This window comes from Carcharodon carcharias, chromosome 11 (genome assembly GCF_017639515.1).
Source record: "Carcharodon carcharias isolate sCarCar2 chromosome 11, sCarCar2.pri, whole genome shotgun sequence".
In the NCBI taxonomy this organism is placed as follows: domain Eukaryota; kingdom Metazoa; phylum Chordata; class Chondrichthyes; order Lamniformes; family Lamnidae; genus Carcharodon; species Carcharodon carcharias.
The window spans coordinates 29314426-29339499 of NC_054477.1; the positions used below are offsets into that span (position 1 = coordinate 29314426).

Here is a 25074-nt window from a genome sequence, read left to right on the forward strand (position 1 = left end):
ACTTCCTTCTCTTCAAAAATGCATCACATAATATGGTTTACTTTCTTCACACTTTGTTCATTAATTAACCTGTTTCATTTCCCCTTCAGGGTCTCTTCATGCATATTAAGATACTTCAAACTCCTCAGCTGCACAGAGCTGGGCAGGCAGCAGTGAGCCAACGATTACATATGCTAACATAGACGGATTCCCGGACTGCTTCAGCCAAATATAAAACTGTCCAACTCACCAAGGCAAGAAGGCCTGTCTTCACCGCCCACCCCACCCGCCCCCCACCCACCCCAGATAACACAAAAGCAAGTTTTCCAGGGCACCAGCCTTAGCGAGTTTCCAGCAGTTTTCCTGCTTCAGGAATCCAGCAGCACTGGCATGAAAGAGAAACGCCTGCAGTGCATCAGAAATATCAGACCGTTCTTCCACCATACACAACAGAATGTTGAGATCAGGAATGGAGGCAGACAGAGGTCTAAAATGTCGGCACATAGTTCCCCAATGTTACTCCCAGAGCCAGCCAGTTTTGGGAAGAGGGGCTGGGGCTCGACACTCCTGCAAGGTGGGTGCTTAATTCAGCTTGTTAAAATCCCTATTGACAACAATTAAAGCAGGACAACTGGGATTTTCCAGTCAGCCCCCAGTTTCCTGACATGACAGTGTGTAGTTCAACTGCATGGAGGTGGAAAGTCAGGGTGCCAGCACTTTAGGTAAGGTCTAAAAGCGCTACCTACTGGCCTGGATGCAGGTGTAGCCAAAGGCTGCCCTGTAGAGGAATGTCACTCACCCCTCGCCCCACCCCTTCTCGCACACGCACATTCAGTGAGAGGGTGCCTTCATGTTGAAGCACTCTCTCAGTTACATACTCTTTACTCCATCAGGCTGCATCTCTGGAGCTGCACGGCCTCTGATTGGCCCTCCAGCTTAGATAGCCTGCCTGCCACCCTTAATTTGCCAGGGAACATGTCTCATTCCGATTAAGGAGCCTCCCAGATCAAAATCCTATTATGTGACTGTTTCTACCCACCACCCACCTTCCCCGGGGGAGGAATTGGAACCTGGAAACAGTTCCACCTCCCGTTTTCCATACCTAAATTGAAAATTCAGCCTGTGATGGATTTCCCCCAGTGACCCAGTTGGTTAGTATGTCCAACTTTGGCACTGAGCTATAGGGAGCAGGAGGACCACAAGCTCAATTCCAAGTTCATGCTGACTTGACATTCTTGATCATTGGTGAATGCTTCCTTCTGAAAAACGTCTGTAGATTTTCACTCCCTAAACACCTCCACCTCTCTCCTCTAAGACTCTGCTGAAAACCCCAACGTTGTCCAAGCTTTAGGCCATCTATCTTAATATCTCATGTAGCTCGGTTTAAACCTTTGGCCTATGAAGTGCCTTGGGATGTTTTATTTGTTAAAGACGCTATATAAAAGCAAATTGTTGTTGTTGGATGTCAAGTAAGAGCCTAGTCAGGCTCAATTGTAACAATCCCAGCTTCTAAGTTGCACAATAGAGCCACAGATGTTTCTGCAAGACCAAGGTATAGAAAATAACAGGTACGAGGTAAATAACTCAGGATAAGGTGAGGTGAGATTGTCTGCCCTTCACATCAAGGCAGGATATGACCGAGAGTGACATCAAGGAGCCCTAGCAAAACTGGAGTCAATGGGAATTGGAGGGGGGGTGGGGGGAGGAGAACGCACCGCTGGCTGGAATTATATCTCGCACAAAGGAAGGTGGTTGTGGTTGTTGGAAGTCAAACATCTCAGTCACAGGGTATTGCTGCAGGAATTCCTCAGGGTAGTGTCCTAGGCACAACCATATCAGCTGCTTCATCAATGACCTTCCTTCCAGCATAAGGTCAGAAGTGAGGATGCTCACTGATGATTGCACGATGTTCTGCACCATTCACGGCTCCTCAGATACTGAAGTTGTCCGTGTCCATATCCTGGGCTGGAATCTTCTGGTCCCACAGCCAAACTAATTTGGTGTGAGGCCAAAAATCAGTTTCCTGACAGCAGGATGAACTTTAGGAATTAATTTCTCGGGAATTTTAAAGGTGGGTTAAAGTTGGGTCTAGCTTCTCGATGAAGTGTGTCAGGAAGCCTTTCTGCATGCATTAGTATGTCATGCATGTTCATTAAAAGGCCACTGTGCCAGTATTAAGTTTCCCCACCAGTGAGAAATTAGAACTTGCATTTTAAAGGCTGCATATAAGTGTCATGCACCTGGTGAGGCAGACATCTTCCATGATTAACGGTGAGTTGCTGCTGCATTGTCTTCTTTGGGGAGCGTCTGTAAATGGCAGCCTATGTTTGAGAGTGGCTGGTGGCAGTGCAAGTTGTGTGGAAGATGACCAAGGAAGGGTGGAGCAGGGAAGGGTGGAGCAGCGGCCAGGCAAAGGCAGAAGGGAAAACTGGGGCCGCATATAAAAAGTAGGTAGAAAAAGATCCGCAGCATCATTGTCCATATTTCCGGTTTCTCCAAAACAAACAAGTATCATAAGATCAAATCTTTAAATATAGGTTACAATGTTCTTCAAAACTAACATTTCCCAATGGCTTAAAGAATAATTCCTTGGAAAGAGATACACATCCAATGAATTATAGGGCAAGTACACAAGCTTTTACTTTCAACATAGACCTCAAATTGCTAGCTTCAGCATCCATTCACAACGGAAGTACCTTAATAAATACAGCTTGGCTGCAATTGGGATCATTGGTTCCAGGAGAGAGCTTGTGGCATGATTACATCTTTGTTTCAGCTTATTAAATTTTACATATGTTGCGTGTGTGGCGTTACGGACAGGAGGGGGTTTAATTTAAAAAGCCCCGATTTCTCCTCTCACCACCCATCCACAAATAGAAAGCTGCTTTGATTTTGATTTCCCCCCTTATAAGTGGTGGTGTATTTCCGAACCCCTCAGTTTTGGTGAGATCCAATTTTTATTAATAACCCCATAGCAAACTCAAGATAGGGTAAACTCAGAGGGTTGGTTTATTTGCACACACTCAAAACACGGGAGGGGGCTGTCACTACACAGTTCCTTGTGCATTAATATAATAAAAGAGCGAGAGACAAAGATTTACAGGACAAAGACCACAAAGCAAAGAATTGTTTCACATAAGTCCAGAGTCCAGAATCAAGAGTCCAATGGTGAATTCCTTCAGAGGTTGGCAGGCTGAACTGGTGCTGGAGAATTCATTTTTCTAGTACAGCTGACTTCCTTGGTGAAATGGGCATGCAGAAATGAATTTGTCTTTTAGACAATGGTATAGAAGCTCAGAAATCCCAGTAGAAACAGTGTAAATAGGGGCAAGCATTAAAAACTGGACAGAGTCTTTTTACTGAGCTGCAAGATGGAGCATGGCAGGCTGAGGTTTGCAGCATCACAAGGCAATATTACAGGTTCTACTAGCTAGAGGGGTCATGACTCCCACCTCTCCACTTTGGCTTTGATAAAGGGTGTACATTCTCTTGTCTGGATTTCTGAGATTGTTAAGGTTCCAACCATTAACAATTACAAAAGAAGGTTGCAGGGCTCTTTGTCCTAGCAGACTAGTAGAGTATAGTGGCCAGGCCTGGCTTATGAAATATAGATGACCTTTGTATAATTCCCTTTGAATTTGGTCAAAGAGTCCACATAGTCGTTAGCATCTCTTTGGAGATAATGAGGCGGAAATTTCTTTGATACCACTGGATTAGCTCCTATTGTTCGAAGGTCACAGCCAAACACGGCTTCAGTCATACATTTCAAACAAGTTAGTGTGAAGTCTTAGCTCCGTTACAGTAAGCAGAGGGTCTACATTCTCAGCATCATTGTGTTTGGGTATAAATGCACCCTTGGAGCCAAGTGGAAATAAATAAGGTACATTTTTAAATGTGTGAACACCATAATAGCAGGTAAAGTGGGATCAAAACAATTTTTGTCCCACAAGTATTATTTCCCAAAGATTTCAAATCAAACATCATATTTATAAAGAAGCCAATCTTAAATCAAAGTCCTTGTGCTGAAAAATGCTGGAATTTTGACTCAACAAATGCACAGTGAATGTGGGGCCGCTTGGTTATTTGCGAATGGTCAATATCCTCATTCAGTTAAATCCTGGTAGGCTGAAACCCATGGACTATATACATACACATACACCTTTGTTATTAGATGGAACTTGTTCAAGACTGCAGGTTGGCACATGCACAGAAATTCACATACAAGGGACTACCTTGTGTTCAGATTCCATGCACTTTAACACAGGTACATTCAATTCTGAATCCACTTAGGTACAGGGTATGTAACTGAAGACCAGGGAAAGTGGTAGCCTCGCCTGAGAGAGCTCTGCACAGCAACAGTCTTAGATTTTTACCCTCTGATTAATAATACAATAATGATTCCTACAACCACTACCTTTAATATTTGTTAAAGAGCAACCAACTGTGAAATACAGCATTTTAACACAGATTAAACCAGTTCAAATTTGAAATCGAAGCCTTGTCAGCATTGTTTCAATGGCAGCATATTTCTGTTGTCTTCATGCTACGTGTAAACAAAGTTTTTATTTTAGAAAAAACTGACAATGAACTAGGTAATTTGACTCCAATATCAAGAGCCATAAGCAAATGCCAGGAAGGCTGAAAAGAGCTGGAGAGAAAACAGCATAAATTGTGAAGCTGTTATTAGATGGGTCCAACATGGAGCTTTAAAACCCATGAGTTTTTAGGAAAGGGAGACTGATGGAGATACAGAGTTCCAGTTTTGAAGGAAAGAGTGAGTGAGAATAAAGTATGGTATGACAAGTTTTGACATTGGAAGTTGCCATCGCAACAGAGTGTTGAAGATGGATATACAAAAGAACTCTGTAGTAATGCCAAGTACAACCCTAACACCGATTTTATAAGAAAGCTACTAACAAGTCTGGTTCTGAATTAAGCCCTCCTGCTCAATGTCCCCAGCAACCTCTGACTTTTCAGCTTCAGAATATTGTGCCTGTGCACCCACCTCATTCTGCAAAAGAAATGATGGTAAAACTTTTAATGCATCACTGCATTGCATTCTGAAATTCACTTAATAACCCTTTTGCTTTGCAACTTTTCTCTTCAGCTTCAAGACATATCCCTTTGATTATAACTTCACCCATCTCCCCCAAACTCCTGCTTAGTGCCTGTTCTTCTCTTGTCTCCCTCCTCCCTATTGTGAAACACATTTTACTATGAAGGGTCTTGAAGGTACAAGTTGTTGCTTAGCCACACCTACATTTTCTACATTATAACAACATACACTTCAAAAAGTACTTCATTGGTTTTAAAGTGCTTTGGGATATCCAATGACCATGAAAAGCGCTATGCAAGTTCAAGTCTTTCCTTTGTTTCCTTTCTTTAACCTGCAAAATGCATGACTAGAATAGTGTCCACATTTTCTCTTTAGAACAAAGGGCGAAATCAACCTGGATGAATTGGATAATTCTCTCCCCAAAAAAAGGTATAAATTCCATAAGCTTAATTTTTCTCTTCTTAAAAAAAAAAGACACACTGAATTGAATTCCATGGAACCTCAAAGCTTCACAGGGTCATGATCACATTATATGCCGAGAAAACGTATAAGGAAGATGGACACTTTCCTTTAAAAGGCAGCCTGAAATATGGACAATTACCTTGATAAAATGGATTTATTAGGATCTCAGCTGAGGTTACCCCTGGACCAGCCTGATCCCAGGGTGGAACCCAGCTTGATAGATCCTAACCTTTTATTTGTTTGTTTAGATAGGTAGAGAGTAGCTACTGAACAGAGTCACAGGAGTCAGCTGATGAACTTTTAACAAAATAATAAAACATTTATTCAACAAGAAAAGATGAACGATATTACAATATTCCTTCAACCAGAACTACGCTTTTACAGATTTGTAAGGATAGCACAAGTTACAAAAACTATCTTACAGTCTAATGTTCACAGTTAAGTACAGTACATTTAAACCAATTGGTAACCTATGGTCAGACACACCACACTCTGAAAACAAGTGACAGATGCCACCCCAGACAGATGCTATGGATCTCTCCTCAACTCTCCCCTGCCACCCCCTGCCAGACGCTTGTCACACTGTGAGCCAACCAGTCTCACTAAACTCTGTCTTTGCACGAGGGTTTCCAATCTCCACCCTTGAAGGACTCACTTTGGAATCTTCTCTCAAGCCAACGCTTTCTCTCAGACGCCTTCCGCAAAAGTCCACCTCCAGGTTTTCAAACTCTCCTGGATCACCACATGCATTCAAGTTTTCTTCCACGCACTCTCTCACTGACTCAGCTGTCAACAGTACACCACTGTTTCACATGCCCATAGCAAAGACTTACAGACCTTCAGTTGTCTCTTTGGACCTTCTGGCCTCTTGCAAGCTATTCTTGCTTTAAATCTGCTTTCTGCAGCTTTTGTCTCTTTAAATCTGAAGCTCAGAGCTTCTCTATCCGCTCCTCACTCTCAACTTCACTTAACAGGACCTTGTCCAGATTCCTGTCCTTCCCTTTGACCAGGTGGTGGTCTTGGGTCTTTCTCCTGTTCCACTATCCTGGAGCTTGGGACTGGTTATCTTTCCCCTTTGCTCCAGTCTCTCCTGGCAGCTACTTTCAAAACCAACTGAACTCAAACAGCTTCCAAATCAAACTGCTATTTCAAGTTTCTTCTGTGTGTCCCTGTGGGAGGGACCTGCCTCTCTGGACCCATGTTGCTAGGCAGCAACTCTGTTTTTCTACTCTTCTGTTTACTTGACTTCTCTTACTCTCATTAGAAATGCAGGCACCTTTTAAAGTGAAACTAAAACGCAACTTGACCTCTTAACACACAAATAGAGAAATACAAATCAAACTGAAACTTTAAAGCTAAAACTCATTTCTAATACCCATAAACACAAATATAACTTACTTAAAACATCTCTATTTCCCAACAGACTCCAGAGGGTCAGGTGACTTCTTTTGTGGTTTTTATACAGACAAGGATTAATTCATATCTGAAAAGTCATTAATATGCAGACAATCTTGCCCAGGACATCACTGCAGGGGTTCCTCAGGGTAGTGTCCTAGGTCAGACCATCTTCAGCTGATTCATCAATAACATTCCTTCGACCATAAGCCAGAAGTGGGGATGTTCGTTGGTGATTGCACAAAGGTCAGCACCATTCACAATTCCTCAGATACTTAAGCAGTTCATGTCCAACTGCAGCAAGACCTGGACAATATCAAGGTTTGGGCTGACAAGAGGCAAGTAACATTCGTGCTACACAAGTGTCAGGCAATGACCATCTCCTTGACATTCAATGGCACTACCATTGTTAAATCCCCCATTATCAACATCCCAGGGATTGACCAGAAACTGAGCTGGACTAGCCATATAAATACTGTGACTACAAGAGCAGGTCAGAGGCTAGGAATCCTGTGGTGAGCAACTCACTTCCTGACTCCCCAAAGCCTGTCCACCAACTACAAGGAGTGTGATAGAATACACTCTGTTTGCTTGGATGAATGCAGCTCCAACAACACTCAAGAAGCTTGACACTATCCAGGACAAAGTTTGATTGGCACCCCTTCCACAAACATTCACTCTCTCTACCACCGACATACAGTGGTTAGCAGTGTGTACCATCTACAAGATGCACTACAGAAACTCACCATGGCTCCTTAGATAGCACCTTCCAAGCCCACGACCACTATTTACCAGAAGGACAACAGATATATGGGAATCCCACCACCTGGAAGTTCCCCTCCAAGTCACTCACCATCTTGATTTGGAATGATATCACTGTTCCTTCACTGCCGCTGGGTCAAAATCTTGGAACCCCCTCCTTAACAGCACTGTGGGTGTTCCTACAGCACATGGATAGCAGCTCACAACCAATTTCTCAAGAGCAAATAGGGATGGACAATAAATGCTGGCATAGCCAGCGATGCCCACTTCCCACAAATGAACAAAAAAAAAAGGTAACTGCCCCCTCTATTTCAATGAAGGAGATTTAAATTTACAATAGCTATTAGACTTGCCAGCCCCATGAAAACTGTCTTTGTTTGAAATCCATTCAGGAGGCTAATAATAGCTAGAATGTTGATAGGATTCCACACTGTGTGACAATTACATCTGTCTTCAACCCACTGTGCAGACAATGGAAAACATCAATACTACTGTTGCATGACAGAAACTGGCTCAAGATAGCAAAAATCTTATTTATTCTAGAAAAAGCCCAGAGAGGGTTAGCCTGGGATATGAAGACCAAAGGGAAACCAACTCTTGCCCAGCACAAGAGAGGACCCTGCCTGAAAAAATCCAGCATAAGCAGAGAAGTGAGGCTAATTCATTTTACCTGCAAGTATATTTCTTCACTAGAGAGCTGGAACACAACTTCGACTGAAAAGCCAGAAAGCTGATATTGATGAGCCTATTATTGCGAGTTCATTACTAGAAGCCTCCAACCTTCATTTTCTTCTTCAGTGAATGGAAAGATAATTTTCAGCCTGCATCACCTTTGATGACCTTCTTGAAGAAACAGTTAATACTGATTCTCATTCAGCATTCAAGGGGTTAAAATACCCCTTCTCTAAAATGCATCTTGTTGCGCTCGGTCGAGAGGCCATCCCATACCTTTCCCCCATCCGTAACAACAGATATTGTTGCATTTTAATATAAAGACAACATCAGAGGTGGGCTTTTAACTCATTCAAAACCCACCCACTTGCACAGAATTAAAATCAGATCCAACATTTCTAAGTTTGGAATCTTAATTGCTTTGTCCACAGTTTTTAAGCTATTCAATTTTCTAATTTTCTTTATGGAAGAGCATTCAATCCTAAAATTGTAGCTTATGTAGAGAAATTGCAGTAAACGAGATTAGTGCATTCTTCTTTGTGTTCCCCATTCACTTTGATTTTGAACCACATTACTTAATTAGGAATTGCAACTCCAAAAAATCCCCAAGCTAGACTCACCAACAACTCATTTCAATGTATTTTATTTTGAAATAGAAAGTGCTCTTCTATGAATCGGGTGATGCTCAATAGTACAGGGTGTTAAAGACCATTTTTATCTTTTAGTCACCTTTATTTGATATCTTTAACATAGGTACAAAGTGCTTTCCTGCTGCTATTTAAAGGTATAAATTTTTCCGCTCTCCAAATGCACATCTGTGGTCGGTGCCAAAAGGATGTGTAAAATGAAATTGATCAAATTTACAGTAAGATCCAACCAGAATTTGGTCATTTTAACATTTTGTGACTCATTTTATTGAAATTCCCTTCAATTCATTATTCTATATATAAGGAAACTTACGCACCACAACATATCATGTTATAAATTTGTAACAGAGCAAAGTGTCAGATCAGAGTTTTGGGTGTCAAATCATTAAATTGAAGTTCAGTTTACAAACATCAGAACCACAGCAGACTGTTTTATCAAGTACACAGGTCAAATCTCTTTAGAAGTCTTAACTGTGCACTGTAGATGGCTGGCATCCATTACCATGTTTGTCCTTGAGCTCTTATATTTGATTAGCGCAGCAAACGTTTTCCTTCTTGGCACTGACCTAAGACATTGGGTACTGATGCATTTCACAGAAAGAAAAATCAACATTACAACAGTGGATGGATAGCTAGAACATAAAATCTACAACTTTCCCGCATGACTGAGTGACCTCAGCCAATGTAAACAAGTGTGTATAATTCTCCTACAATTTTAGCCAGGGATTCATTAAATTTTGCAGAGCAGCTCAAATAAATCAATCCTTAAGAGAAAGATCTATGAAAATAGAAAATTAGTTCTGCGACAATCTATCTTGAACCTCAATCTTAATACGGCAGATTTCACCCTCAGATTACTCATGGGAGCAAGCACCTCGTTTGCTACTTGAAGCTCTCACACAGTTCCTGAGAGTCAAATTGGAAGTCCCATTCACACTTGCCCTGAAATGATGGCAGGTTGATTTCATGGCCCAGTGTGCGCAGTATTTAATAGACTAGGCAACACGTCTGACTTTTTAGAACAAGGTTAACTACTAAGTGGTAGCCCAGCTCCATTACACAGCAATGTGCAGTGCAGATCATAAACAGAATCTTGCTTCCATCAGAGCTGCACCAAATACTACACAAATCCACATCACGTTAACAATAACACCCCCAGCTAAAAGGCTGAAACCTATTTAGCTTTCCTGCTACTATTTACACAGGATGACTTGCTGCAATTCATCCAAGGATTAACTTACTTGCTGATCATCCTAGCTAAAGTTGGTTAACATCTGGGACTGGACTATTTGACAGAAAATAAAGAACTATGTTGTTTGGCTGATACTTAACTTGCACTTTATTTTAAAAAGACATGTTTTCTTGTATGGAAGGTCAGGAGTGCTCACCGTCTTGTTGCTCTTTTGCATCTTCAATCAGACTACGGCCCTCCCACCGCCCCCACAAAGGCAAATAAAGGCATTCACCTGGAGTGGTCCATGATCGTGTACAAGAGACAAATCTTTCTTCAAGGTGTTTTGACGAAATTAAAATGATCTTAAATTGGGACCCATTAAAAAAAAAAGCTGTTAATGATTCGAGTCTGTATGACCCTTTTTCAGAGCTCTGAAGGGTCATACAGACTCAAAACGTTAACTCTGTCTTTCTCTCCACAGATGCTGTCAGGCCTGCTGAGTCTTTCCAGCATTTTCATTTTTTATATCAAATTTCCAGCATTCGCAGTATTTTGCTTTTATATAAAAAAAAAGTTCCTGTTTAAGTGCGAGTGCTTTCTTTGGAAGGCAGCAGAATTGCAAATTACTCTATATTAACTTTGGGAAGTGTATATTACGAGAGATCTGGCTATGGCGACATAGAAGAGTTTAACACACTGGGGACAGTGTTGAGACCAGCTAAGCGCATTTCTCCACCTTTGGTTCATCCTAAACCACTGCCTTGCAATTTGCCCTCAAAAACTGAGTTTATTCAATGCAAACACATGCCTATATCTAAGTTAAATTGATTGCGAATACAGCATTTAACTTGTAAAACTCCCATTTTTACATTCCTGCCTTCAGGTAATGTACCATGAATGTCAACTACAAGAAGATGTTTTCCGGCCTCACTGCTAATTATGACCACTTATACTTTCCAGGCTCACTGCAAATCAGCAGTTAAATTTTTTCCATGGGAAACAGTAGAAAGGTAAAGCAACTGCAAATTAAAGCTGCTCAAATGATTCTCTTCCTGACAGATAAGCAAAAAGATTCGATTCTGCAAGACCTGGAACAGTTGCTTGATGACAAATAACAGTGAATTACAATTTCTAGGGCACCTTCCTATGAGTGCAACACAACATAAGCAGGGCTTAAAAGGCATTCAGGACCAGCAAAGAAATTCCTCTCAAAAAAGTATTGCTGGTTATGAATTTTAACACAACTAGGATTAAGACAATCAACTTTACTGTCTTTAGATCTCCTGCATTGCCAGCACTCTCAAACTCTCATTTTATTGCAGGTTCTTACTTCATCACAGCAATCATCCAAAACAAAATGCAACATATTAGGAGAAACTTTAAAGTGAAAGAACAGAGATTTTTATGACAACAAATTCTTGGGTGAGTAGGTAGTTATGATGTGGAGCACATTCCCCAACAGACTACAATCCTTCAACAACCTTTCCATCACAAAGCAAAATGGATCTTAACATAAATCTTCGTCTGGTCTGAAATATTATAAATACTTCAATAAAACTGCACAGATTACAACAATTGGTATTCACATACAAACCATTTGATAGGGAGTTTTTTTTTTTAAATTGAAGAGGCATTAAACCACATCCTGCACATGGACATCATGGAAATATGACAACAAGCTAGACAACGTGGTTCCATTCAAGCATTAATACATTCACTGCATTTCATTACTGTTCTATATACGGAACAGCATAATCTGAAGTGGCAAGGCATTCAGCTAAACACAAACTGTATTATTTGGAATGCACAACGGATTGGACAAAAAGTGAGAACATAACACTAAGTTAGAGACAGGCAAGAAGAGTAAAATCCTTGGTGTCACTTCAAAACAATGCCGGAGCAGAGTCAATAAGTTGCAACATGAGCACCATCATTGCACATTAGGGATCTGCAACATGAGTCCATGGCTAATGATCCCCTATGCAGCATCTGATATGAGCCATCCTGGCTTTGCACAAGTGCCAAATAAAGCCACTGGAATTAAAGTAACAAGGCCACAGAGCCCCTTCCTCTGGCTGGTTACAGACCATGTTGAATACTGCAGTAATAACAAAACTAGTCAAAGAAAATATTTAATTCAAAGATTAAACATCAAGAAAATCAGAGCAACTCACATAAATGCAAAGTTCACAGCGCACAGAGCTGACGCTACCTCTGGGCAAACTAGATGCTTGGCTAGGGTACAAGATTTGGAGGGGTGGGAGCGGCAAAAAAAAAAAAACTGCCAGCTTTCAGAGAAAAAAAAAATTGGGACAGAAGCCTGGCGTTTTAAACAAATCGGTCCCATAATATGTCATCGGCAACCAAGGGGAAAAAAAACTCTAACGCCCATCATCATGAGGCACTGCCAAATGAGACACTTCCAGCCAGCGTTTCCCAATCAAATTTAAACCTCCTTAAACTGAAAAAGAAGCCAGGACGACTCTGATTGGCTAGAATTTTTGTGGGCTGCGAAGGGATTCGTGGGCTTCGAATCTCAAAACGGGGTCAAGCGAGAGCAGCAAGCATTAGTCCGACTGCGATGGGTGTGATTAGGGATACTTTACTTCTGATCAGGTCAGTGATTTGTTTTTAAAAGCTGCCTGCAAATGTTCTCGTGTTATTTCTATTAACGACTGCATTGGAAGTTCCATAGCAGAGCTTTAATCCACAGTTCACTCGTTGCTTGGGTATGTTCACACAGCTGGGAGCTTGAGTGCCCAATGTGTAGGCAGTGATTCCCCATGCTCACCTGCTCCCTAAGCCCAGACTTGCCTCCCCTTAGAACCAACTCACACCGTGCTACCGGCTTTCCATAACGTCACTTCCACTAACATCTCCCAGAATATCCGGGCTGGCATTGAATACCCTTGTGGCAGCCCTGTCAGCACGAACAAAAAAAAAACTCGAGGAAGTTGCACCATTTATTGCACACTTTTTTTTAAAAAAAAAAGTAGCTCCCATGTGGGGCTGGATTCAATGTTCCCGGTGTTGTTGGAGGACAGGTGGGAAACTCGAGCTGCTCCAGTGGGGCAGTCCAACCAAATTAAGTTATATTTAGCCAAAGTTTCACCACCAACTTCCCATCGCCAGATGCTGGTTTGTTTATTAAAGTAAATGTGAAAACATGACTTGCTTATTTTTTCAATTATTTATTCTATCAAACACTGAACCGGCCAGCATCTTGCCTTCTCCAGGATTTCGGACCCTGGTGACAGAAATCCCGTCCACCGAGAGCTACCAGCCAGAGGCCAACACCCACTGGGAGCAGTGGCTGCTGCCGGTTGTGCTTCATGAACTTCACTAGGGATCATAGTTGGGACGCCGGACTGAGGCGAGTAAGGGTGGGATAGGGTGGTTACAATGCAAAGGGGGCATGGGCCAGGTTAAGGGGGGTCTGAGACAAGGACAAGGGACAATAGGCAGTTTCCCTTCCCAATGAATGGTCCCTGGATCAGCCACAGGGCACCTGACAATGAGAGATTCCCGACACATCCCCCCACCATTGGCCACAGGCAAACACAACAGGGTTTGCTATGCGGCCTTCAAAAGGCACGGGAAAGCTGTGCGTCCCCATTTAATCCCCGACCAACACCAAATTCCCATGGGCCTAGCGGTAGATGGCAACAATCGGCTCATTAATAAGCCTAATTAATATTCCATCACGAGCAGACAAGTTTCTCACATCGGCCCCTTCCCGCCTCAGACCTAATTGCGAGAGGCTTTCCTGCCACCGGGAGACTAACTCTTGCAATTAAGTGACCCTGTCTGCCATGTTTCCTGCATTAAATTCCACTCAGAATCATGAGTCATCCCATCACTGAAATGTTACAAAAAAAATCTCATCATTAACTCTTGCATTCCTCAGGAATCTACAGGTATTACACGTATTATTCAAACATTAAAAAGTATCCCTTCCAGTTCCACCTTGGACAAGGATTTAAACTCCAAAATTAACAATGGTTTAGTATTTGAAGTTGAATATTCTTGTTCAACACTTATTATTTACAAGTAGCATGGATCTCCCCAGTACTGGGAGTACTATGTAGTGTGCTGCGTATCTTTATTTATAACTATCTTCCTTTGTAGTTTATTCATTATTTCACCCTATAATGAGCAGCCAAGTTGGTTGCACATACCCAAGTGAGTTCTAATCGATTCATTCTTAAAAAGAAACAACTTTGATGAAACAGGATACCTGACCTAGTCAGACAGGTGGTATGATCAAAGTTAAGTGTTGAGCAAAATATTGGTTGAAAAAAAAATAATCAGTTCTTGTTTTCACATTTACTTTAACAAACAAACCAGCATCTGGCGATGGGAAGTTGGTGGTGAAACTTTGGCTAAATATACCTCTCAGGGCAAAACAGTGGTTCTAAAACAAACCCATTAAATCCGAGAGGGAGGGGCATCATCATTCACCCTGCTCAGTGCTGCCAAAGTTGATATGTTTCATCCGCTTGACTTCAGTATTGGCGAGATTGCAAAAGGCTAATCTATGCAGCAACGCAATGGTTAGGTGCACCAGGCAGCATAATGTGAACTGAGTCACAACCAGGCCAGTGCCTTCCCTTAGCATTCCATCCAAGGAAGCAGCTGCCCCAGCATGGAGGTTAAAAAAAGTTAGCAAGAGTCACCACAGCTGTACTCCTCCGTAAATATCAGCCAGCTGTGCAAGCGCACTGGCAATGTCCTAAAAATATTTGCCGACCTCATTAACCATATACACAAGGTGCTTGAGAAGGAAGGGAAAGGCAACCAGATTTAGTTCAGTTTCAAAAATAAAGAGGGGAGACTTTGGCCTGAGTGAGACAGAGACTTTGTTCAAAGTAGGAATCTAGTGCTAAAAACAAAAAACTGCGGATGCTGGAAATCCAAAACAAAAACAGAAATACCTGGAAAAACTCAGCAGGTCTGGCAGCATCGGCGGAGAAGAACAAAGTTGACGTTTCGAGTCCTCGTGACCCTTCAACAGAAACTCGAAATGTCAACTTTGTTCTTCTCCGCCGATGCTGCCAGACCTGCTGAGCTTTTCCAGGTATTTCTGTTTTTGTTTTAGTTCAGTTTCATCTTTCTTTTAAAAAAAAAGACAACTTGAGATTTCTATAGCTTCAAAATTTCTAGACAAAAATCACAGCAAATATGCAAAACCGCAGAATATATATAAAAAAACCTATTCTTTTTCATGTTTACAACTCCACATGTAAAAAGCAGGGTAACAAACGAGTCTATTGTTTGGAAGTGAGATTCTGAAGATTTAAATGAACAATCTGATTGAAGCATTGGAATGCTGAAGCAGTCACCATCCTGAATGGAGAAAGAAAATCACAATGCTTAATGAAGACACTTAAGTGGTCTTTCAGGTAACTGTGCTGCAGACAATGTTGAACACAGTTCCATCAGGATGCCAGTGCATTTGCTGAATGGGTTCCAAATTGGCTGCTGTGTTTCCTACATTACAACAGTAACATTGGCGGTGAAGTGCTTTGGGACATCCTGAGCTTGTGAAAGTTGCTATATAAACTCAAGACTTCCTTTTATATTCTATTCACTAATTGTGGTTTAGTGTTCTATTCCCATAGGGCAGCAGTGCTTAACCATTCAAAGTGTAAAAGCCAGATTAGAAACTGTAAGCCAAGAGAGGAACACATGTTTTAAATGCACTATGCTAGTATGGTCCCAGATATTGTTTAACTACAAGATTTGAGTATTGCTGAAAAAAGAGACATCTCAAAGCTTTTCATCTTGCACTTCACAAGAATACCAATATAATGGGAAAGCAACAATTTATACTGTATGTGAAGAGCGTGCTGATTGGTTGGCAAGTGGCGTTGCAATGGAGAATGCACCAGTAATGATGGCTGGCAGTAAACTGCCAAGCATTGTTTGAAATTTAAACTAGGCAGTTTGACACTGATTGGTCAAGGCATTGGCTGAGGAATGAGTCAGTTTTTTTTTAGCTGAAACAGGTAAAATGTGTGTACATGCTCTTTTGGTCTGCAAAGAACAGGGCCGTGTATTAATATATGTAGCTTCCAGTACGCACAAATGCGCCACATTGTGAGCCCAACTGACAATCTTAAATTGGTCATCAGCATCATTCTTAGAACACTGAGGGTCATTTAGCAAATGTTGTCCTATTGTGGAATCACATCTAATGTTGGACACTGTGTTTTGAGTTTTGCAAGCACAGGCCGGTTGAGTACAGTTTGTACCTTGCCTGTTGCGAGCAGTGGCTGGGACATGCCCTTTGCAGACATGAAATACATGTGCACACATTTTGTTTAGTTGAAATAAGTGACAGCCATTCACTGACTCCTTTCTTGATGCAATGCCTTGACCAATTAGGGTCAAGCTGCCTGGTTCAAATTTCAAATGGTGCTTGACAGTTAACTATCATTCACCATCACTGGTGCACTTTCCATGGCAATGCCTCTACCAACCAGAGTCCACTTGCTAACCAATCAGCACTCTCTTCACATACGATATAAATTGCAGTTTTCCCCTTGGCATTCTCACAAAGTGTCCTAATGAGTGCCAGGCAAAAAGCTTCGACATTTCTCTTTTTTCAGCAATATTCAAGTTCTGTGCTACCAAACAACTATTTACCTACAATATTATTACACACAAAATTGTGAAACCAGGCACAAGGTGGCTTTCAACCTATTCTAGTTCTATACGCTTGAAGTCTGGATCGTTTTCCTTCTTCATCTCATTTCTCCTTTCTTCCTTCCTCCATTCCCCATCACCTACTCTTTCATCTCCAGGGCCACCAACGCTCCTTTCAGGTGAGACAACAACTTGTAATTCTTCCAACTTTGGGTCAAAATAGTCCTTTACATCAGGGAGACCAAGCATAGACTGGGTGATTGCTTTTCTGAACACACCCAGCCACGTGTGCAACCCAAAACTTCTGGTTACTCGTTACTTTAATTCTTCATCCTCTTGAAGATCTGACCTCCACCTCCCAAACTATTCCAATAAAGCGCAACACAATCTCAAGGAACAGCACCTTATTTTTCTACAAAGCACTTTACAGACTTCTGGCCTTAGAATTGACTTTAATAACTTCAGACCATTACCACCACTCCCATTTGCTCTCCCAAAGCAGGTTATGGTAACGTAGGGTGGATGCGACACAGCTGCTGGGAATGGACATGATGGGCTGGTAGTCGGGGTGGTGATCCTTCATGGACACGCAACTGGCTCAGTGGTCTACAACTGATGCTTAACCACCTTTCTTTCTCCATAATCTTCTTGGCTTTTCCAGGTTTTCTTCCCTCTCCTACTACTATTTACACATCCTCTGGGCACCTTTAATTTACCTCATTCTCACTTCCTTTTGCCTCGCATCATCATCCATTTAATCATATCCTGTTTGTTACATATATTCACACAGACAGTTATCCTTTTTGGGGAACAGTGAGGAAGTGGTGGGAGGGTTAGCAGGCTGAATTAGGATTACCTGTTGAATTGTGTCATGGCTGTTCCTTCCCATAGCCAACAAGTCCTGGAGTGGGACTTTGAACTCAGGGCTACTACCTACTGAGCCACAGGGGCTCCAGCAACCCCTGCTTTCCATCCAATTATAGACCGCTCTATTTCTCCTGGCCCTCGTGTTCCCCGGCTCTGCACCTACTTAAAAGCTGTTCAGTTGTAGCATCTCCCAGTTCTAACAGAAGGGCATCGACCTGACATGTTAACCCAATGCTGGTCTCTCTGAGGATGTTGCCTGACTTAGAGTCTTTTCAGCATTTTTTGGTTTTATTCCCAATCACCAGCACCTGCGGTACGTTGCTTAATACTTCCAAGGAATATGTGTGCCTGAATATGAGAAATAGAAGAAAAGAAATTCAGAAATGCGAAAACATTAATCATTGATGTGTGCGGCAATACTCAGGAGAGCTAATGGATACCCCCGCTGAACATTAAGGCTCTACATAACAGCTGTACATTAGGTATTTTTAAAAGCCAAATTTATTAACTCTAATCTCCAGAAAATCAATCAATTTAAAATAAACGAAAGAGCCTAACTTCCTACAACCAGCTTGCATTGAAATCAAGAAGATTTCTGCCAACATGGAAGGTAACGATATTGCAATTATCATCCTCCAGAACAAAATCAACTTCACAAGGAACGAACTTAGGTCAAATGCCCAGTTAGGGGACCTAGTGGTGTAATGGTTATGTCACCGGACTAGTAGTCCAGAGGCCCAGGCTAGTGTTCTAGGGACGTAGGTTCAAATCCCATCACAACAGCTGGTGGAACTTAAATTCAATTAATAAAATCTAGAATTAAAATGGTGACCATGAAACTGTCATCGATTGTCGTAAAAACCCAATTGGTTCACTATGCCCTTTAGGGAAGGAAATCTGCCATCCGCACCTGGCCTGGCCTACATGTGAACTCCAGGCCCACAGCAGTTTGGTTTATTCTTAACTGACCTCTGAAATGGCCTAGCAAGCCACTCAGCTTGAGGGCAATAAGGAATGGGCAACAAACTCGGCGTTGCCAGCAACTCCCACATACCATGAAAGAATAAATAAAAAATATGAAATTGATTTTCTTAAATATAAAATCATGGAAAGGGAAGTTTTACTTTTCAGGAAGATGCCAGCTGAGTTTCGGATCTTCACCATTGTGATAATTCACAACACCTTTTGTTCTAATGCACATTAGCAGTAAACTGTTCACGTATTATAATTTATCCTAAGTGTAAATGCTAACTAGGCCTGAATGGCAAGAGAGCTGGCTGTTTTGATGCAACTGATTCATATGTTAATTGAACAAACTTACATTTATATTGCGCCTTATCAAAATGTTTTAAAATCCAATGAATTATTCAGTTACACTTCAGTCAAATGTTGTGTAAGGAAACACTGCAGCCAATTTGCACACTGCAGGATCACACAAAGAGTATGTGTCCTTTGCTATTCAGCACCTCTGACATGGGCACAACAGCTGAACAAAGCATTCAAAGGGCCAAATTTCACCAACAGAAGAGCTGCATGCAGATGGTGAATGGGCTGCATTCACAAATACTTGCAGTTCCACATACACTAAAGTTTCACACTTCCCATCCTTACGACAGAAAACTTCTGAAGGAGCAGTAAGCTTCAGCATAGTTAATTAACTGTAAGGTACAACTTCTGCCAAAAACAACCTTATGTATACCTTATACACATAACAAGCCAATGAATCATTGGGTTGGGTGCATGGAAAAGCATGAACTGTAGAAGGCAATGAGTGGTAACAGTGTTAAGTGCAAATACACAGTTTTGCTCGGAACAACATATAAATCTCAAACAAAGTTAGCTGATGAACAGAAAGCTGAACACCGATTGTGAATTTTAGATCACAGGTGTTCCAACTGAATCACTTCTGTAACAGATATTTCTGACCATTACATATTGAGTATTGAACTAGATGCTAATCCTCGATTAAATCATCTGTAGGTAAGCCATGATAATTGAATATCATGATCACAAGAGGTTATAGAAATCTCTTACCATCAATTAGAAAAAAATAAATATAATTCAGCACCATAACGCTTCAGAGTCAAAAGCTTGCATGATTCTAGAATGTCTGCCACTGCATTTTTCTAGCTTGTGGTCAACCCATTACACAACAGTTCTGCAAATCAATAGAGCAAATATGGCAAGTGACACATCATGCCTTTCATCATTAGACATGTTCTGTAGTAAATCTAGTGTGGCTTAGAGCTGAAGAGATTCAACCATCAAGTTTGTCCGGGGCAGTTATGGGTTTTTAAGGCTGCTATAGCTTTCCCTGCCAAAACTTTGTGAATGATCTTTTTCCCTGGCTAAGAGAAACAGAGTCTGAGCAAGCTCATGACGAAATCTTTTCAAGTTGCTGGACTCGGTTTCTGATGAATGCGCCCAATGTAAAATTTCCTGCACTTGCAAAATGAGGAATAGTAAAAGCTTGTTTTCGAGAGGGGTCTGAGCTAATTAATCAACTCCACGCCAAAGCCTGTAAACGCGTCATGGGATGAATCCACACATTCTGGGCCTTATCTTCCTTCCACAGTCTTGTTTTCCTTTCTGGCCTTGCTGCTCAACTAATTTGCAACTGCTTTGCCATCTTGAATTTTTGAACCGCACGAAGCAAAAATCGCCATTTGCAGCTACATTTTTATTGCCAGCTGCGGCACCATGAAGATGGAGTACAGAATAATTTGCCTTCACCAGCATCGCTGCAGAGGAGTTTCATGGATGAAATGAAAAACATAATGAACAGATGTTTTTTCTCCAAGGATTCGGCCACCGCAACACTTTTTTTTAACCTTTGAAAGTGTAATTGTAATAAAATGTAAAGCAGCTATTCTCCTTTAAAACGTATGATGGATTACCAAGCAAATCGCATGCACGGATCAATACATCAAAAATGGTGCTGGAGGCTCAGAACAACACCCTTGGCAACTAGCGTTCTAGGTCCAAGTGCACAAATTGTTGGTACACCCGATTTGAAGAAGAAATCACACTGCTTTAAGAGGCAGGCAACTTGATAGAATCTTACAACACTAGAGGAGTTCATTCTGTCCATTATGTCAGTGCTGGCTCTTCGAAAGAGCTATCCAACTGGTTTCAAATCCCCTGCTCTTTTCTGTAGCTGGGCAGTTTTCTCCCCTCCCTAGTATTTATCCAATTCCTTTCTGAAAGTTACTACTGATTCTGCCTCCATCCCTACCGCACCACTTCTGCCCCGCCCCCTACCCTCCTTTCATGCAGCTTCACAGGGATAGAATCTGAGAAAAGTTGACAGAGACAAAGGAGGAGATAGAGGTAATAAAACCTTGGTCAGAGAGCTGTATGTTAAGGGGATATTAAAACAAGAGAGACGTGGAGAGGCAGGGAGAGATTTAGAGAGGGAGAGTGTTCCAGAGTGTAGGACTAGTAAGAGGGGAGACTTTGGCCTGAGTGAGACAGAGACTTTGTTCAAAGTAGGAATCTAGTGCTAAAAACAAAAAAACTGCGGATGCTGGAAATCCAAAACAAAACAGAAGTTCTGTTGAAGGGTCATGAGGACTCGTAACGTCAACTGTACTCTTCTCCATCGATGTTGCCAGACCTGCTGAGTTTTTCCAGGTATTTCTGTTCTGGTTTTGTTTAGGAATCTAGTGCATAAGGGGAAAGAGGTCCTTTAGGTAAGGTTCACTGCAAGAAGTAAAATGTGCTGAGTGGAGAGTTCTGTGAAGGGTGGGAAGAAGGTGCTTCTTTCCTCTCTTCTTCAGCCTCCAATATTTGATCTCCACTTTGTTGCAACAGAAGGAGCAGGTAAATCAGTAACTGGTATTACTAGTTTTAATCAGCATTGTAAGTATTGTATTGTATTATCAGTAGTGTAAAGTTTTGTGGCAGTGCCAAAACCTATTGGAAGATCTAGGTTTTATTAATTATAATTAATTACTTAGTGATTATTAATTAACACATATTGGAGATGGCAGGGCAGGTGATGCGCTGCGACTGCAGGATGTGGGAGCTCCTGGATACCGGTGTGATCCAGGGCAAACACATCTGTAGTAAGTGTTTGTGGCTGCAGAAACTTTGGCTCTGAGTTATGAGCTGGAGGCTGAGTTGCAGACACTGTGGCACATCAGGGAGGGGCAAGTTACCTGGAAGCTTTATTGCAGGAGGCGGTCACACCTCTTAGGATAGAGTCTTCGGATTTGGTCAGCGGTCAGGGGCAGGATGGCGAGACTACAAGTGAAGCAGGTAAGGGGACCCAGAGGGTGGGAATGCAGGAGCCTCAGCCCTTGCAATTGTTCAAGGGTTTGAGGTTTTTTCAGCTCGTTTGGATGAGAGTGGGGGCTGCAGGATGGATGAGCTGACTGGCCATGGCACTGTGGTACAGGAAGCCATTCATATGGGCAGAGTTACAAGGAATGTATTGGTAGTAAGGGACAGTATAGTCAGAGGGATTGACATCGTTCTCTGCAGCAAAGAGCTCAAGTCCAGACAGCTGTGTTGCCTGCCCAATGCCAGGGTTTGGGACACCTACTCGGGGCTGGAGAGGAATTTGCAGCTGGAGGGAGAGGACCCAGTCATCATGGTCCATGTCGGTACCAACAACATAGGCAGGACAAAGAAAGAGGTTCTGCACAGGCAGGATGAGGACCTGGGCACCGAATTAAGCAGAATCTCAAAAGGTCATTATCTCTGGATTATTACCTGAGCCATGTGCAAATTGGCATAGGACAAATCAGATTAGGGAGATGAATGCATGGCTCAAAGACCGGTGTGGGAGAAGTGGGTTCTGGTTCATGGGGCACTGGCACCAATACTGGGGAAAGTGGGATCTATACCTTTGAAGTGGACTACACCTGAGCCGTACTGGGACCAGTGTTCTTGTGAGCCGCATAACTAAGGAAGTAGAGAGGGTTTTAAACTAAGCAGTGGAGGCAAGTGTACAAATTTGGGAAGAGGTGGTAAATCAAAGAGTAGAGACAAGGCAAAAAAAAAGTTATTATTATGGGAAATGAAAAACAGACCATGTCAGAAAGGGATAAGAGGTTATAAATCTAACAGTAAATCATCAGATGAGACTAGAGGTTATAAAAAGAATAAAAGGATAAAACTAAAGGCTCGGTATCTGAATGTACAAAGCAGTCAAAACAAAACAGATGAACTGAGAGTGCGCATAGAAATAAATAAGTATGAGTCGATAGTCATTATGGAGACATGGCTGCAGGAGGACATGGATTGAAACCTTAATATTAAAGGATATAGGACATTTAGGGAGGACAGGAAGCGGGGAAGAGGTGCAGGGGTGGCTCTGTTAGCTAATGATGGTATTAGCACAATATAGCACAATGAATGACCTAAGTTCAGAAAACCAGGATGCGGAAATAGTGTGGGCAAAGATGAGAAATGGTAAAAACAAAAAGTCACTTGGAGTCGTGTACAAGCCCTCTAATAGTAACCACATGGTAGGATGGAGCATAAAGGAAGAAATAATAATGGAAGCTTGTCAGAAAGGTACAGCAATAATCATGGGAGGTTTTAATCTACATGTAGACTGGAAAAGTCAGATGGGCAAAGGTAGCCTAGATGCGGAGTTCATAGAATGGAGTTCACAGAATGTTTCCGGGATAGTTTCTTTGAACAGCATGTTCTGGAGCCAACCAGAGAGCAGGCTATACTAGACCTGCCATTACGCAATAAGATCGGAACAATTAACAATCTCATAGTGAAGGTGCCCCTAGGTATCAGCAAACATAATGTGATTGAATTTTACATTCAGTTTGAGGGAGAGCGGAGTGTATCCGAGACTATGCTTTTAAATTTCATAAGGGCAATTACGACGGCATGAAAGCAGAGCTGGCTAAAGTGAATTGGCAAATTAGGTTAAGGGAAAGGTCAACAGAGATGCAGCAGCAAACATTTGAGGGGGTATTTCAGAATACACAGAATAAATACATTCCAACGAGCAATAAAAAGTCCAAGGGAAGGAGACACTATCCGTGGTTAACTAGAAAGGTTAAATATAGTAACAAACTTTTAAAAAAGTATAAGATGTGCAAAGATAAATGGAATGCCAGAAGACTGGTCAGAATATAAGAAACAGCAAAGTATGACTAAAAGATTAATAATGAGAGAAAAATTAGAGTACGAGAGAAAGCTAGACAGAAACATAAAAACAGACAGCAAGCATCTCTATAAATATTTTAAAATGAAATAATTTAACAAAGTAAGCCTTGGTCCTATTGAGAGTGAGTCTGGAGAATTGATAATGGAAAACAAGGAGCTGGCAGCTGAATTGAACAGATATTTTGCATCAGTTTTCGCTATAGAGCAATAAGTAACATCCCAGGAGCAGCTATAAATCAGGAAATGGAAGGGAGGGAGGGAGTCAGGAAAATTGCAACCACCAGAGAAATGGTTCTGAGTAAACTGTTGGAGCTGTGGGCTGACAAGTGCCCGGGTCCTAATGGACTTCATCCTAGGGTCTTAAAAGAAATGGCTAGTGAGCTAGTTGATGCATTGGTTTTAATTTTCCAAAGCTCCCTAGATTCAGGGAAGGTCACATTAGATTGGAAGATAGCAAATGTAATTCCATTATTCAAAATGGGAGGGAGACAGAAAGCAGCAAACTACTGGCCAGTTAGCTTAACATCTGCCATAGGGAAAATGTTAGAAGCTATTATTAAAGAAGCTGTAGCAGGGCACTTGGATAAGTTCAAGGTAAATCAGGCAGTCAACATGGTACTGTGAAAAGAAAATCATGTTTAACCAACTTATTGGAGCTCTTTGAGGAAGTAATTTGTGTTGTCGATAAAGGGGAACCAGTGGATGTACTGTACTTAGGTTTCCAGAAGGCATTTGATAAAGCGCCATATCAAAAGTTATTGTGGAAAATAAAAGCTCATGGAATAGGGGGCAACATTTTGGCATGGGTAGAAGTTTGGATGGCAGGAAGCAGAGAGTAGGAATAAATGGGTCTTTCTCATTTTGGCAAGATGTAATGAGTGGTGTGCGACAGGGATCAGTGCTGGGACCTCCACTGTTTACAATTTATATAAATGACTTGGATGAAGGGATGGATGGGATGTTTGCCAAATTTGCTGATAGCACAAAGATAGATAGGAAAATAAGTTGTGAAGGCAACATAAGGAGGCTACAAAAAGATAGGTTTTTGGCAAAGATCTGGCAAATGAAGTATAATGTGAGAAAATGTAAAATTGTCCATTTTGACAGGAATAATAAAAGAGAAGCATATTATCTAAATAGTGAGAGATTGCAGAGCTCTGAGATGCAGAGGTACCTGGGTATCCAAGTGCATGAATCGCAAAAGGCTAATATGCAGGTACAGCAAGCAATTAGGAAAGCTAATAGAATGTTGTAATTTATTGTGAGGGGAATTGAAT

At 41.7% G+C, this 25074-nt stretch overlaps 1 protein-coding gene across 6 annotated transcripts in view; it reads right to left on the reverse strand.

The window, feature by feature from the left end:
• mgat4a (alpha-1,3-mannosyl-glycoprotein 4-beta-N-acetylglucosaminyltransferase A) overlaps nt 1–25074 on the reverse strand; it is a 264810-nt gene that overhangs the window by 207628 nt on the left and 32108 nt on the right. The window contains exon 1 of one of the 6 annotated variants that reach the window (XM_041199182.1): nt 17652–18010. The exons of the other annotated variants lie outside the window; for them this stretch is intronic. The gene's annotated coding sequence lies outside the window, so the exon portion shown is untranslated. Of the gene's footprint in view, nt 1–17651; nt 18011–25074 lie in introns of those variants that run through there. 6 annotated transcript variants of the gene reach the window in all.